The following is a 20267-nucleotide window of genomic DNA, read 5'->3' on the forward strand; positions in this document are numbered from 1 at the left end:
TTCGCATCATTTGTCGGCAAAGCTTTAACTTGAACCCATTTCGATACATAATCGACCACCAACAAAATATACTGATTATTACAAGATGAGACAAACGGCCCCATGAAGTCGATTCCCCAAACATCAAAGACTTCAACCTCGAGAAGCACATTAAGAGGCATCGCATCCCTCTTGGACATATTGCCCATACGCTAGCATTGATCACACTTCAAAACAAAGTGATGTACATCCTTAAACAATATAGGCCAGAAGAATCCCACTTGAAGAACATGAGTTATTGTCTTCTCTCCACCATAGTGGCCTCCATAAACAGTCGAATGACAGTCTCGCAAGATCCCCCCTGTTTCGCTGTACGGAATACATCTCCTGATGATTTGGTCAGCTCCTTGCCTAAATAGATATGGTTCATCCCACATGTACCACTTCACCTCATGAAGAAACTTCTTCCCTTGAGCATAAGACAAGTCTGGAGGCATGATATTACTCACAAGGTAGTTCACAATGTATGCGAACCACAGTTCTTATTCTTGTACCCCAAACAGCTGCTCATTAGGAAAAGACTCATTTATCAATGTCTTATCTAGTGAAGTTGCACTTGGGTCTTCCAAACGAGAGAGATGATCAACGACTCGATTCTTAGTACCTTTTCTGTCCTTAATCTCTAATTCAAATTCCCGAAGTAAAAGAACCCATCTAATTAATATAGGCTTCGAGTCCTTCTTCGAGATAAGATATCTAATCGCAGCGTGATCAGTGAAAACTGTCACCTTCGTCCCAAGCAAATAAGATCGAAACTTCTCAAAACCGTAGACAATGGCCAACCGTTCTTTCTCAGTAGTAGTATAATTCAGTTGAGCACTATTGAGGGTCTTACTAGCATAGTAGACCACATGAAATATGTTGTTCTTTCTCTGCCCAAGAACTGCTCCAACTGAATAGTCACTTGCATCGCACATCATCTCAAAAGGTTCATTCCAATCAGGTGCAGTTATGACAGGTGACGTGATCAAACTCTTCTTTAAGAACTCAAAAGCAGCTAGGAACTTATCATCAAACTTGAACGAGACATCCTTCTTCACAACTTCTTTTATGATTGGATTGAGCCTTCTCTGTTGCTCAACAGTAGGCTTGCTACCTTCCTCTAGCAGAATTTTATGAATGCAATAAGAAGGGCTGATTCCCTTAATATTTGCTATATTCCATCCAATTACCGATTTGAACTCTCTCATAATCCTTAAGAGTTTTTCCTCATCACTACCTGAAAGGTCAGATGCAATAATCACAGGCAAAGTAGATGCATCACCTAAAAAAGCATGCTTTAAGTGTTCAAATAATGGTTTAAGCTCAAGTGTAGGAGCTTCCTCAAGATGGCTTGAGGCTCTTTGGAGATTTGTTTAGCTCCTCCATTCCAAGAGATTCAAAAGGCATATCCATCTTCCACTTCCAGGGAGAAGCATTCAGAGATTGCAACTGCTCATCACCTTTATCATCTTTACTATCTGAATTCCCCAACAAGGCCTTTTCTAAGGCATCATATCTTAGAAATTGATCAAGTTCTGAAGGAACCACAGAATCGACCAAATCTACTTTTAAGCACTCTTCATTTTGTGTAGGGAATTTCATGGCATTAAACACATTGAAATTACATCATGATCCAGCACTCGCATGGTTAGCTCACCCTTCTCCACATCGATCAAGGTTCGGCCCGTAGCCAAGAATGGTCTTCCCAAGATTATGGGAATCTTCTTATCCTCCTCGAAATCAAGAATTACAAAATCAGCAGGAAAGATGAGTTTGTCCACCTTGACCAAGACATCCTCCACAATGCCTCGTGGATATGTAATAGAATGATCTGCTAACTGCAAGGTCATATAAGTCGGATTTGGATCAGGTAAGTCCAACTTCTTGAAGATGGACAAAGGCATTAGATTGATGCTAGCTCCCAAGTCACATAAGAATTTTCAAATGAAACTTTTCCAATGGTGCAAGGAATAGTGAAGCTTCCAGGATCTTTAAGCTTCGGAGGCAACTTCTGTTGCAGCACAGCACTGCATTCCTCCGTGAGAGAAACGGTCTCTAAGTCATCAAGCTTTACTTTCCGAGAAAGTATACCTTTCATAAAGTTTGCATAACTAGGCATATGTTCAAGAGCTTCAACGAAAGGTATGTTGATATGAAGTTTCTTGAACACCTCCAGAAACTTCTCAAACTGCTTATCCAGCTTTTTCTTCTGCAGCCTCTTAGGAAAAGGAGGTGGAGGATAGATCTGCTTCTCCCCTGTATTACCCTCAGGAGGAGTGTGCTCAACGGTAGTCTTCCTTGGTCCACTTCAGCTTCCTTCTACACTTCTTCTTCAGCCACAACTTCTTCATCCAAAACTTAAGAGTGTTCGGGATTCGTAACCTTCTCATACCTCAATGTAATTGTCTTTACCTGCTCCTTAGCTTCCCCCTTTCCTGGCACTTCAGTGTCACTAGGGAGTGTACCAGGTTAACGATTTAGTAAGGCATTGGCAATTTTTCCAATTTGATTTTCCAAGGTCTTGATAGAAACCTCTTGGCTCTTGCACATGAGCCTCAACTCCTCCAATTCAGATTTTTTATTAGACTGTTACAGCTGGAGTTGTTGTCTTGGTGCATATTACGTTTGCTGAAAACCAGGAGGGTTATACAATTTTGCTGGATACTGCTGATAAGGCTGCTGAACCGCATTCCGAGTGTTGCTCCAGCTAAAGTTAGGATGATTGCGGCTATTGGGATGATAGGTGGCTGGCACAGGTTATTGCGACCTCTGAAAGTTGCTCATGAACTGAGCTGATTCACTAGAAATAGCACACTGCTCCATCTCATGGGCACCAGTACAAAGCTCATAGACACTAGTGATCTGATTAACTCCATAATTAGCCAAAGAATCCATCTTCATCGCTAAAGCCTTAAGCTGAGCAGCTATAGCAGTAGCTGTATCTAACTCCGGAATTCCTGCTACCTTGCCCTGAGATAGTCTCTGAGTAGGATTCTTGTATTCATTAGCAGCCATCAGTTCAATCAATTCATAAGCTTCATCATAGCTTTTAGCCCACAATGCTCCTCATTATGCTGCATCAAGCATGGGTCTAGAAGTAGCATCCAAACCATTATAGAAGCAGTTAATGATCATCCAGTCAGGCATCCTATGGTGAGGATACTTTCTAAGCATCTTTTAGTAGCGATCCCAAGCCTCACATAAAGATTCTCCAGATTGCTCAGCGAATTGAGTAAGTGCATTTCTGATTGCAACAGTCTTCGCCATAGGAAAGAATTTAGTTAAGAACTTTTGAGCAAGATCCTCCCATTTGGTGATAGACCCTGATGGTAGAGAGTGTAGCCAACACTTTGCTTTATCCCGCAGAGAGAATGGGAAAAGCCTCAACTTAATAGCATCTTCAGAAACTTCATTAAACTTGAAAGTGTCGCAGATCTCGATGAAATCTCTGATGTGCATGTTGGGGTCTTCTGTCGAAGAACCCCCAAACTGAACTGAGTTCTGTGTCATCTGAATCGTGCTCGACTTGATCTCAAAGGTGTTAGCCGAGATTGCTGGTCGAACAATGCTAGACTGAATATCATTAATCTTCGGTTGAGAGTAATCCATCAAAGCCTTTGGGTTCGCTTCTGGTTCTCCCATTGTAATAAGTGCTTCTTCTTCAACTTTCTCTTCGACAAGAACTTCCTCGAAAACTTCCTTAGCTACTACACCTTCTTCCTCAACTTGATCCAGTGTTCCCTTACAAGACCGAGAACGCGTATGCATACAAGTTCTCTAGAGTACCTGAAACACGACAAGGAAATTGGTAAGTAACAATGTCCGAGTCACTGAACTTTAACGACCAATGATGACAAACACATAAACTAAAAATTAACACTAAAGTCCCCGGTAGCGGCGCCAAAAACTTGTTAGGGCTAGAACACGCGATAATATTCACGCAAGTATACGTGATCGTAAGTAATATAGAATTCATTCTAGTTCGTTCCCACAGGGACTGGTTTAGGTTAATTTTAAGCAATGTACTTATGCAACAATGATATGGTTATTATCCAATGCTAAGACGAATAACAAATTAAGATTGTTTTAACTACGCTTAACTAAGAGATTATACTAAAGAACATTAACTAAGAGAATAAGGAGAGTTGAATACTATATGACACAAACATGGGATTCTAACTTCATTAAATACTTCATTCAATAGCCTTTTCGTTCTTAACCTTAGCATGCAATGGTGATGACACTAATCAGATAACACGAAACAGATAAACGCCAACTTTCGTTGTACGAATACCATACTACCAGACATCCACAAAAGAGATAGAAGCTGAATAGACACCAGTTATATTGAGGCCCTATATGTCTATAGAATTTGACTACATAACGATTTAATGCACAAGTTATCTAATATGATTATATAGGGCAAGTAAGATAGTTAAAATTACCTACGAATCATGCATATCAAATACATGAACCTATGCTAGAATGGCAAGTTCTAAACCCTTAAATTCACTTCCGCTTCATTAGAGATTAACACTTTATCTTATAAGTTCGCAATGCTCATAAGATGAATAAGCACAACTAATACTAGGATATCATACAATCACCACACACTAAGACATCGAACCGAATTAACTAAATAAATCCACTAGAAGCCCACGATAATGATTAGCCCATAATCAAACTCATCATCAATGTGGGTTCCGATGAAAGCATGGTATAATAAACGTAGTGTTTATACTGAATAAATAATAAATCAAGTACGAAACAAGAGTATAGGTTTACGAATAAGAAAACTAGCATCCAAAGTTACAACTTAAAACAAAGAATCACAAGAATAAACTAGATCCTCTTCACCTTGGTTGAATTGTGCTCTACGGTCTCCTTACGCCTTCTCCTTAAGCTCTAGTACGTCTTGTTATGAAAAACGAACATAAGTTATGTTTATATAGAAGCCCATGCAGATTAGAAGTCTTTCGGATCAAAATCAGAGTAGAAACAGGATTCCTGGAATTCGACCCGGCGCGGCCGCGCACGTCACCATCGCGGGCAAGCTGTGCTTCTACAATCCTGGCGCGGGCGCGCGCTACCACAGCGCGGGCGCGCTGACTCTCTGGAGAAAATCCTGAATTCTTCTTTTCTTGTCAGTTTGAGTTGGTCTTTTCACGAGCAATCTTCTTGACACCATCCTAACACCATATTAGCATCAGAACAATGCTAGATCACCTGAATTCCTGTTAAATTCCTGAATTACAAAACACTACAAAAATACGTTAAAAACACCAATAACTTGAGTACAAAACACCAATTCAAAGCTTTACAGAGCGTTCTAAGATGACATTAATGCCACTCAACAGATTTTTCTAAACATCGAGGTGAGATTCCTCTAAAATATAATGCTTGTTTTAGGCCCAAACAGAGCCTCGAATCGAATCGAACAAGACTTTTATTTGGACTTTTTATTTATATATTAAATATTATATAATATTTTGTGTCTCGGCCTATGAATAATTTAGATAATGCATTAAATAATATTTTGAACTATGTGATAATAGTTTTGATACCGAAACAAAAAGTAATCTTTTATATTGCATTAATATGTTTTTAATTATTAACTTAAAGCTATAATGATTGCTTTTTACGGTATCTAATCGACTTATCAACCAAATATACATTATTTTACGTCTAACAGTTTAATACCCTCTTGCGTGTTGTTAAACATAAAATTATCATTTTTTTAAAAAGTTTATTTGATTTACAATTAGATACATTTATTAAATTTATAAAAATTATTTAGTTAGGTACAATTTGTAGTCAAACTTTAAAATATTTGACTTTTAAAAGTTATAAACCGCCAGTTATTCGGGAAGGGGGTATTAAAAAAATATTATATATGTTTAAATTGTATATAAAAAATTAAATTTTTATCCGAGCATTATCTGACTAGGACGGTGGTTTTTTAAATCAAGTCTTTTAAATTTTTTAGGTTTCGAGCAGATACTAATTTTTATGAAAAATTAAGGCCTATTTAAGACCTTTGTGACGATCCTAACTGAATCGGGCCTTTTGTCGAATAAGGCTTTTTTGGACTTATTTTTGAATAAGATTATATTGAATTTTGTTCTAGGGACTTTTCAAATCTCTATTCTTAAGGCCAAATAAATCGCTTAGAAATATGTTTAATATATTAATTTTAATTATTATTTTTCCGTCAAAATTTGAATATATTAGAAATAATTGATGATATCATCGTTTAGAACTATCAGAGTTTATGATTAGAGTTTACTGCTGGAAGATCAGATTTTATGAAGACTATCAGTATTTGATAGATCAGAGTTTAAGATCAGCATTTGTCCATCAACATATGTCAAGACTGATTTACATAAGTAATTGATTCTATCTATAAGACTTTGATTTACAGAGATATGTCGGTGTAGGACTTTACTTACTGTAGCAATCAATAGTTGGATATGTATTATGATTCTTTATTCGTGTATATCATATCAACTAATTGATTATGTAATTGTGCAGTACATAAGCACAGATTAGGTTAACACTATATGTGTCGTGCATTATTTTATCATTCATATAACCTAACAACTCTCAAGGATATCTGTTCATCCTTTGAGATAATATTCTAATCAGTTTTTATTCAGTATATAAAAATTGTTCTTTTTTGTTAAGTTATCTATTTCAATTTGATTGTTTAACTGTATTCACCCCTCTCTACAGTTGATTTAAGGCCTAACAATTGGTATTAGAGCTTGCTGTTGATACACAAATAATTTAAGATCTAGAAAAAAATCATTAATGGCAAACAAAGAAACTCAACCAAATCCCCCACCACCAGCCACAAACCAAATCAAGCACAATATGAGCAGATATGAGGCCATCAAAGTTCCAATCTTGAAGATTAACGAATATCCAATCTAGAAGGTAAAGATGATTATGTGTCTAGAAGCAACAGATCCTGAATATCAGAACAGGATTTATGATGGTCCTCACAGACCCATGAAACTTGTTGTTGTTCTTGGTTAAGAAGAAAAGATGGTTGACAAGGACAAAAAGGATTATACTCTTGAGGATCTTGCATCGATTATGAATAATGCAAAAGTTAGACATATTTTGCATACCAGACTTGATAGTGTCATGTCCAATAGGGTGAATGGATGTAAAACTACCAAGGATATTTGGGACACTTTGGAGGTTAAGTGTCATGACACTGCTGCTATCAAGAAGAATAGAAGGACAATACGCACCCAGGAGTATGAACACTTTAACTCAAAAGATGATGAGTCCTTGACTGAAATCTATGACAGATTTCAGAAATTTCTGAATGACTTGTCATTGGTTGACAAAGAATATGATTCAAAGATTCTAACTTAAAGTTTCTTCTTGCACTCCCTAAAAAGTGGGACTTGAAAGTCACATCAATAAGGGACAACTATGATCTCGAAGATACATCTTCGGATGAGATTTATGGGATGCTGGAAACTCATGAATTGGAGATGGGGTAGAGAAGCAAGAGAAAAGGGCCTAGAGCAAGATAAGTTGCACTTAGAGTTAAAGAAGAACCAAAGGAAAAGGCTGGGAAAAAGATCCATTCTAAAGGAAAGGCTATGATTGCAAAGTCTGATACTGATTCATCAAATACTGATGATGACTCAAACTTTGATAACTACTCAGACACTGAAAGTGATCATGGAAATGATGAAGAAATTCTAATAATTGGCTGCTCTCTTAGTTAAAAGCTTTAGAAAGATGGCATTCAAGGACTTCAAGAAAAGAAAGAGGTTTTCCAAAAGAGGCTCAAGTTCCTCAAACTCTGAAAGGAGGAACTACAGGAAGAATGATGAGGAGTCAAAGTCTAGAAAAATTGACAAGTCAAAGATAAAGTGTTACAAGTATGATGGAGTTGGACACTTTGTAGCTGATTATAGAAAGCCAAAAGATGAGAAGAAACCATCCTTCATCACAAAGAAGATGAATTGGGATGATAAATCAAAATCTGATGAGGGTGTCAATTATGCTCTAATGGCAAATGCTGATAGTGAACTTGAGAATACTGAGATAAAGGTATCTCAAACTACTCTTGATTTTGATACTGATGATATCTGTGAATTAAGGATATTTCTTAAAACGTTGCATGTTAGTTATAGGGATCAAACACTTGAAAATGTTAGGATCAGAATTGAAAATTCTGACTTAAAGAAAAGAAATGATCACCTAGAAGCTGAGTTGGTCTTCATGTTACAAAATTCAAAAAGAAAGAGATGATGTTATGTATCTTAAAGATAAATTATTATAAAAGCATGCATATCTTGAAAAAGAATTAGATAAAGAAAGAGAAATTATTAAGCTTTGGACTAATTCAGGAAAATTAACTCAAGGTTTAATAGAAAGTGGTTGTTGGGGATCAGGATTAGGTTATGCAAATAAATCTAGTTCTGATGAATTTAATGAAAAAGAAACTGAGAAGGTCAAACTAAATGATGATAAAAAGTTAAAACTGAACAAGTCTCAGTTCAAACCTATTAATTTTAATGTAAGTGACATCAACACCTACGCCCAGCTTAAAAACTAATAGGTGTGAACAGATTCACATCAAGTCATTAAATATTGATTTAATGACTCGGAAATAGCTTAAGCAAAAGCTAAAGGAAATAAAAAAGAAGAACAAGGAGAAATAACCTAGAAAGAACAAAAATGGAAGAGTAGGTGTTAACAAAGAAAATAAATATAAACCCAATCATAATGCAACTAGAAAGGCTTGTTTAAATTATGGTAGTACTAATCAACTTGATGTTGCTTACAGGAAGAATAAAGGGATAAATATTATTCCTCCTAAATCATAGTTTAAGAATAGAACAATTAGATATAAACCACAGAATCCATATTTTCATTATGGTAGTGTTTGGCATTCCATTTACACATGTAAAGAGTATCACAGTTTGTATTATGATTATTATGAACTAAAACCCTCTTTAGATAAGACAAAAGTTATTCCTGCATGTGTAAACTCTAATATTAAGAATGTTAGTATAAACTCTAATGAAAAGACTTCTGCTGCAAATGTTAACAAACTTAAAAAGGCCAAAGGATCCGAGCAAGTCCGGGTCCTTAAAAACACTAATTAATGGATTATCTGATAGTAGGGTAACAAGAAGAACTCTTTATTCTTGGACAGTGGATGTTCAATACATATGACTGGAAATAAAGCCCTGATATCAGAGTTTAAGAAGAAGTCCGGCCCAGTATTTCTTATGGAGATGGCAACTTAGGAAAAACTCTGGGATATGGAAATATCAAACATGGAAATGTCATCATTGAGAATGTAGCTCTAGTTGCAGGAATCAAGCATAATTTGATGAGTGTGATTCAAATCTGTGACATAGGTTACCATGTGGATTTCTATGAAGAACATTGTGAGATTGTCAATAAATCAGATGGCAAAGTTACAATGATTGGGTACAAACATGGTAACTTATATGAAGCCAGGATCTCCACAAAGATTGATGGTTCTAAAATCTCTATGGAAGACAGATGGAACTGGCATAAAAGACTTTCCCATCTCAACTTCAACAGTATCAATGAACTTGTAAAGAAAGATCTTGTAAGAGGATTGCCCAATGCAGTGTTTACTCCTGATGGCCAATGTGATTCATGCCAGAAGGCCAAATTGAGAAAAGCATCTTTCAAGAGTAAGACTCAATCCTCAATTCTTGAACCATATCATTTATTATATATTGATCTTTTTGGTCCAGTTAATGTAATGTTTATAGCTAAGAAGAGGTATGCACTTGTGATTGTTGATGAGTACACAAGATACACATGGGTATATTTTCTGCATATAAAAGATGAATCTCCCTCCATTTTTCCTGATCATGTAATGGAACTAGAAAAAGGATCAACTATAAAGTAAAGATTATTAGAAGTAACAATGGAACTGAATTCAAGAACAACACTATGGAAGAATTCTATAAATATAAGGGGATTAAACAGCAATTTTCTGCTCCTAGAACTCCACATTAAAATAGATTTATTGAAAAGAAAGAATTGAACTCTTATAGAAGTTGCAAGGACCATGCTTGAGAAAGCAAAATTGTCAAACTACTTTTGGGCTGAGGTTGTGCAGACTGCATGCTTCACACAAAATGCAACTCTAATAAACAAGCATAGAAAACATCATTTGAAATGGTAAAGGAAAAGAAACCAAATGTGAATTACTTTCACATTTTTGGCTGCAAGTGCTTTTTTCTCAAATCTCATCCTAAATAGCTTACCAAATTTGATCTAAAAACTGATGAAGGTATTTTTGTTGGATATCCGCTGGCAACAAAAGCCTTCAGAGTATACAATTTGAGAAAAAGAGTGGTTATGGAATCTATTCATGTATCTTTTGATGAAAAAAAGATTACAAGTCTAGAAGATAAGGATGATCATGAAGAATTGTGATTTGAAAATGAAGTAACATATGTTGAACAGCTAAATCCTGATGAACAGACAAACTCTGATACTGCAAATCCTGATATCACTTTAAACACTGATGAGCCATTTGTAAATGGCAATAGTGCAAATACTGAAGCACATCTTGATGGGGAGCAACATGATTCACATCAAGATTCAAGTGATTCAAATCAAGAAACATCAGTAAATACTTTATCAGACTCTAATTCCTCAAATACGGATAAAGCAAATACTAATAACTCTGGAAGCACCGATTCAGGGGGAGCTTCAGGAAATAATAATGGTACACAGAAAAATGAAAATAGAGACTTCATGGATCATGGGAAGGATCTACTTCAAGAAATCAACTTCCTTCTACAAGAAAATGGACTAAGTCACACACTCCTGACTTAATCAATGGAAATCCTGATAGTGGTGTCAAGAACAGAAAAGCCACTCAATATGAATGTCTTTACCACTCTTTTCTATCTCAAACTAAACCTAAGAAAGTGGACGAAGCTCTTCAGGATGCTGATTGAATCACAGTAATGCAAGAGGAGCTTAATGAATTTGAAAGGAACAAAGCCTGGACATTAGTACCAAGACCCAATAATAGATCAATAGTTGGTACCAAATGGATGTTCAGAAACGAGACTGACAGAGAGGGCATTATTACAAGGAATAAAGCAAGGTTGATTGCAAAGGGTTATTCATAGCAAGAAGGCATTGACTATGATGAGACTTTTGCTCCAGTTGCCAGATTTTAGGCCATTACAATTTTTCAGCCCTATGTTGTTCACATGAAATTCAAGGTATTCCAAATGGATGTGAAGAGTGCATTTCTGAACGGTGAACTTGATGAGGAAGTTTATGTTGAACAACATCTAGGGTTCATTGATCCAAAATATCTAAATCGTGTCTATAAGTTGGATAAAGCACTATATGGACTAAAGCAAGCTCCAAGAGCCTGGTATGAAACACTTGCTCAATTATTATTGGAAAGTGGTTTCAAAAGAGGTACCAATAATAAAAATCTATTTTATAAGTATCATGGTAAGGACTTATTTCTAGTTTAGATATATGTTGATGATATCATTTTTGGTTCTACTAATGATGAACTCTGTGAGAGGTTTGCCAAGCTAATGTAGTCTAGATATAAAATGAGTATGATGGGATAATTAAGTTATTTTTTAGGATTACAAGTCGAACAGACTAAAGAGGGGATCTTCATTAATCAAGTTAAATATATCAGGAATTTACTTAAAAGATTTGGGATGCAGGACAGTTCAACTGCTACAACTTCCATGGCCACTGCAACCAAGTTAGACTTAAATACTGGTTCATCAGTAGATATAACTAACTACATAGGTATGATTGACTCACTCCTATCTTTCACTTCCAATAGACCTGATATCATGTATGCTACATGTATATGTGCAAGGTTCCAAGTTAATCCAAGGAAACCACATCTGTTAGCTGTAAAAAGAATTTTTAAATATCTCAAAGGCACCATAAATCTTGAATTATAATATTCTGGAGATTCATATTTTAAACTAATTGGATACTCAGATGCTGATTTTGCAGGATACAAAATAGACAGGAAAAGCACTTCAGGAAGCTGCCAATTTCTTGGTGGTAGATTAGTTTAGAAAGAAACAAAAGCCAATTTCCACTTCAACTGCAGAAGCTGAGTACATTGCAGCAAGAAGTTATTGTGCATAAATTTGTTGGATGAAGAATCAATTATTGGATTATGGGTTAGAGTATTCTAAAATTCCTATATATTGTGATAATCAAAGTGTTATTGCAATGACAGGAAATCCAGTATAGCATTCAATGACAAAACACATCAACATAAGGTACCATTTTATAAGGGAACATGTGATGGAAGGTATAGTGGAATTGCACTTTGTGCCTACATATTAGTAATTAGCGGATATCTTCATCAAACCACTTTGTGAAGCTACATTTACAAGATTGGTGAATGAGTTGGGAATGATCTCAGGACAATTCTCAAATACTGATGAATAAGTTATGTTCTGTAACAGGCATATGAGTTCATAGTTTGGTATCTTTTTCTATGTATCAGTATTTCTTAAATTCTGATAATTTTGTTAAACACTGATGCCAATTATTCATTCTATTTATTATATGAAATTTAAAATAGAGTGTTAAATTCTGATAATTTGCTCTCTAAAGTAGTTGCATGAATAAACTCTGATAATATGATTGTTTGATTGGTCAAACTCTGATTCCTATTGTTTACTGATATTTAGAATTTATTCCAAAAGTATCTAAGTCAGTATTTTATTTAAAATAGTAACTGTGAGTTAGTGGGTAATTTTATGTAATGATTAAATTTGCATGGTTGGTGGCATGTGTTCAGGAAAATCATTTAAGTAATTACAGTACATTACCTTGTGTAACTGTGCACTTCTTTACTTCTCGAAATTATTTATTCCATGATTATTTTCTGAGCGATAGGATTGTGCCACATGTCCCACTAAAGTGAACGGTTTTAAGTAAAAGAGTATTGAGATATACAAAATCAATTTTTGATTTTAAAATATCACTTTATCTCTACTCAAACTCTTTTTACTCTCTTACCTCTTCTTCTCTCGACACTAAACTCGGATACCCTAATCAGTTTTTAAGTTTTTTCTCAAACTGTTCATATTGACTTCACAAGTTGCTACCAAGGCTTTCACTCATAATGGTGTTAAGTTCATACCAAACAATTATGTAGCAATTCTGGACAAGACTGGTGTTCATCCTGATTATCACATCTTTTAGGATTTGCTGGATGCAAGTGAGGTAGGGTATTCTCTTACAAACCATACTGTTGTTTCTGGGGAAAATGTTCTTGCTCTATAAAGAATTGGTATATATGGTGATGGTGGTGAAAATGGTACTCTAAGTATCATTTTTTAGTACAATCGAGAAACCAAGGTTGTAACACCTCAAATAGTTTGAGACGATCTTCATCTGCCTACTCATCAGTCTTACACTACCTTTATTGGTGATGTTGAAATGAAAAGATTTTTCACAAAGATTGGATATGATAAAGAACTGAAGAATATGGGGTAATTGAAAAGACATGGGCTTCAAAAGGAATGGAATTTCTATTTTGATTGCATAACTAGGGCTTTCAACAACAAGTGCACAAACTTCGATGAACTCCCTATAATGTCACAACAGATTGGGTACTCTCTGATTCATAACTGTAAATATGATTTTGGTAGAGTAGTTTTGTGTTTTATAGGAGATAGATTAAAAGCTGATGCTATTGTAGTTTATTATGCTAGATTCTGTCAGCTTATATTTAATCACTGTTTTCCTAAAACTCCGATGCCTGCTAACCAAATTATATCATTATTTAAGCTTACATAGAGTGCTTTTTCCAAAGATAAGGAGAGGACTGCTCTTGCACCTCTAAGGATTCCAATCTCTGTTAGGGACTTGAAAATTGTAAGGATTCCTGAGACTTATGCACAATAAAATGTGCAAAGAGCTAAGCTATAGGAAATTACTATTGGGAACCCCCTATAGCTAACCCAAGCTCTACAACCCAAACAGAATCACAAACACAAACCCCCTGAGGTATCTCTCAAATTGCATCTTTTGTAAAAACAAAAAAGGTAGCAAAGTCTGATGCCCCTCAAGGATGAGGTATTAGGCCTTCTTAGAAACCACAATCCAAAAATATTGAGAAGAAAGGTGAGAAGCGGCCTCAAATCTCTCAATTTCTTAAACTTTATACCACTCCCAAAAGGAAGTTTGTGGCTGCTATATCAAGATCTGATGAAGAAGACATTGTTCCTCTTTCATCAAAATTTACAAGTTTAAAGTCTGAACTAGTAACAGCTGGCCAGGTTCCTCCAAGAAGCCCAATGTGGCGTCCTCCAAACCCGGGTCAGAAGTTTGGGGTCCACAACACATAAACAATATATAAACCTGTATAAGAATTATTATTAACAATGACCCTACTTCACATAACTATGGATCATAATAGGTTAAAGTATGAAAACAAGCCACAACCTTAACTTTTATTACCTCGTACCAAATCCCAACTAATTTAACTTACAACTGATAATAAAATTATTTCTATAATCTTATTGTCTCACTTCCGCAATAAACTTCTGCTAGCTCGATCCAACTCTATCTGGAATCCTAGCTCGCACTTTGGACTGAGGAAGTTCACTATCCTCCGTATCATTTCCAAATGTAAAATATATAAAAAGAATCGCAAGGGTGAGCTAACTAGCTCCGCAAGTCATAACAGTGATAACTGAGGTTAAGCAATGTTCAAATGGAATGATTCAGAAGTACCAAGTTTATTGTTAAACAATCATTAGAATTGGATATTTATTTTAAATTTTAAAACCAAGGTTAGGCTGCTGATCAGTCACGCACTAACCCCGAGCAAAGCACACAGCACTGCTCTACGAACTGGGTCCAAGGCACTCATTGGCCTAATTCGACCACGAATCTGGTCTGACCACGAATCTGGTCTGACCACGAATCTGGTCCATATAAGGAAACTATCAAATTCTAAAACAGTTCAGTATAATAAACAATATACTTCAATAAAAGAAGATCATAATCAATGATGATTAAACACTTGCATACAAACGGAAGAAAATTCATGGATATCACAAAGGTATGTATATGAAACGGTTTTCGGTCTGTAAAATCTTCAGGTATTGGACGAATACTGATTTTTCAAGGTATAGTTCTTTGATGTTAATAAGAATGGTTGAGTATAAAAGTTTCTAAATTTCAAACGGTTTTGTTCCAGTGTTTGGTGTTTGATAATTATATATTTGGGGGAGTAGTGACATATTGGTGTGATTTGGTATCTGAAAATCAATAAAAGATGGTTTATAAAAATTTAAGGCTTATGGCTCAAAGATCAAATGAGGTGATTCGAGTTCAAGGTTGTATGATTCAGAGTACTTACAATATAGAACCGAGCTATTTAGAACACTTAAAAATATTTCACGAGAGAATATGGAAACATTTGCATTATGTGTTGAAAAAGGTTTAGAAGTACTTGCCTTACAGGGTTTTACAACTATTACTGATCAATTATGGGCCAACTCTGCCCCTTAGGCTTTAACGTCCAACCACTAGATCACTCTGGATTCGACCTCAACACTTAAGTCCTTTGATTGGGACCTTACTGAGCTTTTCGACTCACCACCAACTATCTTTCGTCCAATTCCAATTCTCGGGCATTCCGACTAGAACCTACAAGGTTGAAACATCCTAACTTAGACATTCGATTATGCTTGACATATCCTCGCTAACAATCTACCTGAACGTTAACAAAATCCAACTCGTAACATACTTCATATAATAATACACGTATCACTTAGGGTTCACGTTCTCGAAAATCGGTTCGGTGTTCGTTTTCGGAAAATACCTATACTCTTTATTTTATGAAATCAGGGTCATCGATTTAGCAAAATATTTCATCACATCGTACAATCAAGTTTCGTATAAAACACACATATATATATAGTCTCTCGACGTCCCGATATTCATTGGATACGTTTTCGTATTTGCGTAATTCAATTTTCTGAAAATCGGACAGCGTTTCCTTTGTTTATCGGACTACCCGTCGAAACATCAATCGACGTTAAATCTCAAACACACAATCGCAACAATTATTCAATCAAAATCCACACATTTTTAAATTCCAACTCAATCACAATTATTGATTACTACTCGTATTTTATTTTCATTTATTTATTTTCAAAATATTAGGACTCAGATATATATCATCATCGTCCACCGTCCGCTCGTCGAAATTCATCGCGGACGGCGGTAAAATTCGTCAGTGCCCAAATAATTCCGGGTTTCCACATGAAATTCCACCGATTTTTAAAATCATTTTCCGCACAAATTGAATTTAACATCACGAATTATTATTCAACAGATTTCCTGCAGCAAATAGATAAATCTAAGATTAAAAATCATAACCCAAACCAATCTGCACCAAGTTAGCCCAAAAGAGGCCCAAACGAGGCCCAGAAAAACAGGCCCAATAGTAACCAGGAGAAGACAGAAGCGGAGCCACGGCGCAACGCGGCCAAACACGGCCACCGCCGCACAATCACAACACACACTAACACATGCACACAGACACACAGGCAATACACGCATCCACGCGCCACTACTTCGTCGGAAAACTGAGAGGGGCGGCGACCAAACAGCAGACATTGAAATAAAACAGGAATCGAACACGGGTAACAAAACCACCAGCGCAGAAACTACGCGCCTACGCGCTGCGGTCAGGCCACCATACCTCTCGAATTTGTCGAGAGGTAGCAACCAAATAAAAGAAACCCAACTGCGATACATACATATGTATATATATATATATCAGAACTACCAAGAAAATCCGGCAATTACCGAAATAAGAGACAACGGTGGAAACCACAGTAAGCAAACGGAGCCAAAGTCGGTGCTTATCGACTGAAATCGGAAAAAGAAACGGAGAGAGAGCAGTGAAGGAATAAAGAGGGAGACCGAGTTCTCCTCTCTCTTTTTTTTATATATTTGTTATACAATCAATGCAGTACACATAGTAGTACAACTAGTAGTACAATTCCTGTAATTCAAATACGTATATTATTGGATAATTAAGAAGATTCTGAGACCTGGTTTATCCCGAAATTCTAAACTAACGGACAAAGGTGCACGCGAAACAATTTTTGAAAATTATGAATATAATCTTAAAATGTCATAAATATCCCAAAATTTACAAAAACATAAATTTCGTAATTTTAAAATATTTACTGAAAGGCAGTTTATACCCGCTTTTAGCAATAAAATGAATCGACGCGCTGGTGAAATAAATCCCGAAAATGTCCAAAATAATTTTACAATTCTCGAAATATTCCAAACTTAAATAAATATGAGTTTCATAATTTTTGAAGAATTCTAGAATTAAATACAGATTTTATAATTAAATGTAATTAGAAAATCATACAGGGTTAAATAATTGATAAAATATTAATATTTAAATTTTGTAAAATCCCAAAAATAATTATTAAAATTATAGAATCATAAAACTAAGTTTAGAGACAATCCAAATATTTACAAATTTAAAACTCTAATAAAATCACCTTTAAAAATAAAACAGAATAATATAACTCAATCTTTAACTACACATTCAAATCCTTTACACCAATAAATCACAGACAAATAGCATATATCAACATACTGCTACCAAAACCAAGACACATATTTTATTTAATTAATACTTCCACAATTACCTATTTAAATAATTCAAAAATACACGAGTCGTTATATCCTCCCCCCTTAAAAAGATTATGTCCTCAGAATCCGGTTTAACTAAATAAGTGAGGATATTAGTCAAGCATATCTGACTCTAGTTTCCAAGTAAACTCTTCTACTCGAAGATTTCAAACGTACTTACTATAGATATACACTCATTTCCAATGACTTGCCTTTAATGATCAAGAATTTGGATCGATCACTATATGCAAAACAAACTTGGACAAGAGCCCATTGGCTCCTGATAAATCACTTGATTCGAATCAGATACTTATCGCCTTAATATTGACACGCAGAACACATTATATGTACATACTGCTATAACGGTAATATCAAATTATGAACAACTTTATCTATATTTATCAATTCCTCGGATGGTTTACTAAATTTAGGACTTAACTTGTCCCTTCTACTCAACTTATCCAATCTCTTTCAAGACGACATTTTTACTAATACTACTGGTCCTATTTCTATATTCATACTCTCCCTCGATACAATTCTGCTTCTTTCTTTGTTTACTCTGAGCTGCTTCAATCAATATCGTTACGCCCTTGGTGTGCTGGATTAACTTAGAATTTAACAATTTTCTTTCTCCCACTTTATCTCGATAAAAATGGCGACCTACACTTGCGTTCACATAAAGCTTGGTAAAGTGGCATTCCAAAGCTAACATCGCTGATAAATGATCATTCCAGTGTTTCCTTAAAACTTCACCTCTCAACATATCTTACATTTCCTAAATCATTTCCGTACTTTGACTCTCCGCATAAGGATGTTAGACGGTGCTCGTTTTCAACTTGGTTTCTAAACGTTTAAGCATCTCTTACACTTTTTTCATCAGTTAAGACTCAAAAGTAGTCTCATATATTCACGTATTATCACCTTTAAGTATTTGAACTTCAAATTCCACTCTTTCCAATTCGTCTATTAACTCCTCGGTGGTCTTAATTACATCCAATCTTCTATGTCGGCATAATGCATCCGTTACCATACAGCTTTTCTTAGGTAGTTGTTAATGGATTAATTCAGAATCTTTTGTTAACCCTAGTCAAAATTTCATTCTTGAACACTCAACGTAGAGTTGCTTTCCTTCTGATCTTTAGAGAAAAATCCGTGGGCATCCCACGCAGACTCTCTTATTCCTTGAGTAGCTGAGGATATTATCAATAAATACAGTTTGCTTATCCAAATACTCCTTATACACCACGTTCCTTAATTCCTTATAGCCACCTGATACACTTGTCATTTCACATAATATCATCAGAGCTTGCAATGCTCTGAACTCACTTTAATCGTAATCTCTGATATTTTCTCAGGTCGGACCTTAAGTTAATTCTCAATACATAACACATTTCTTGAATTAGGTCTCATAAGTAATCAATTTTTTATAGGGTCTCACTTCTTCTTATTCATTATTTTGTTAAACTCCCGATAATTAGTACATACTCTTATAATTTCATTCCTTTTCTCCATGAACATCACTGGTACCCTTCACGATTCACTTCTTGTAAAACCACTCCCTGGGTCTGCCTTATCCACCAGGCTTCCAATACTTCGCCTTAATTCTTTGACATATCCAACATTTCCTAATCCATCTTGAAATTTCCTTCTTATACCTGGTTATCACTATTTTTCTTTAAATTTCTGTATATCTTGGCATCTCTTCAATAGATTAAATACTTTATATTGTTAATTCTTCTACTTGTAGCATCCAAGTGCTGAAAGAAAACTTGGGGATATCGTGATCGTTCTCTTGGGCGCATAAATTTCCTGTTACTAACTACTAACATCGTGAACCATTAACTTCTCTTGACATCTTATCTTTCCCTTCACAACTTCAACTGAAAGGTTATACTATCCATCTTTGTTCCTTTTGGATTATGAACTTTAGATTTCAATTCCAACTTCTAGAATTCTATAGTTAATTCTTCTGGTGCAGTCTCTCTGTTCGTTCTCTCCTTTTTGCTTATCGCTTGCCACTACATTTGCTTTCCCTCATGAATACATACTTCAAACTCTTATGGTCTGTATAGATCTTACACCTTTCTCCATGCATATCATGTTTTCCCAATCTTTTAAAACAAATATTGGTACTGTTAGTCCCAATTATGAGTAGGATACTTCTGCTCATAAGGTTTCAGTTGTCTAGGTGCATATACAATAACTTTATGATGCTGCATCAACATACTTCATACTTCCTTATGAGAAGCATCACTATACACTACCAAATCTCCTTAGTACTTTCAAAATGATAAAGCAGGTGTTGTAATCATTCTTTCATTTATCTTCATAAAACTTTCTTCACCCTTCTCTACTTCATATAAACTTCTTGCTTTTCCTGGTTAGCTTCGTCCAAGATATTGCAACTTTCAAGAAATTTTGTACAAATTTTCGATGGTAACCGGCCCATGATAAAACTTCTTACTTTTGTTGGTGGTTCTGGTCTCCTTTTATTCATAGTAACTTTAATTTCTACTGAATCTCTTTTGATCTTC

The sequence above is a fragment of the Apium graveolens genome, chromosome 5 (genome assembly GCF_009905375.1).
Source record: "Apium graveolens cultivar Ventura chromosome 5, ASM990537v1, whole genome shotgun sequence".
Taxonomy (NCBI): Eukaryota; Viridiplantae; Streptophyta; class Magnoliopsida; order Apiales; family Apiaceae; genus Apium; species Apium graveolens.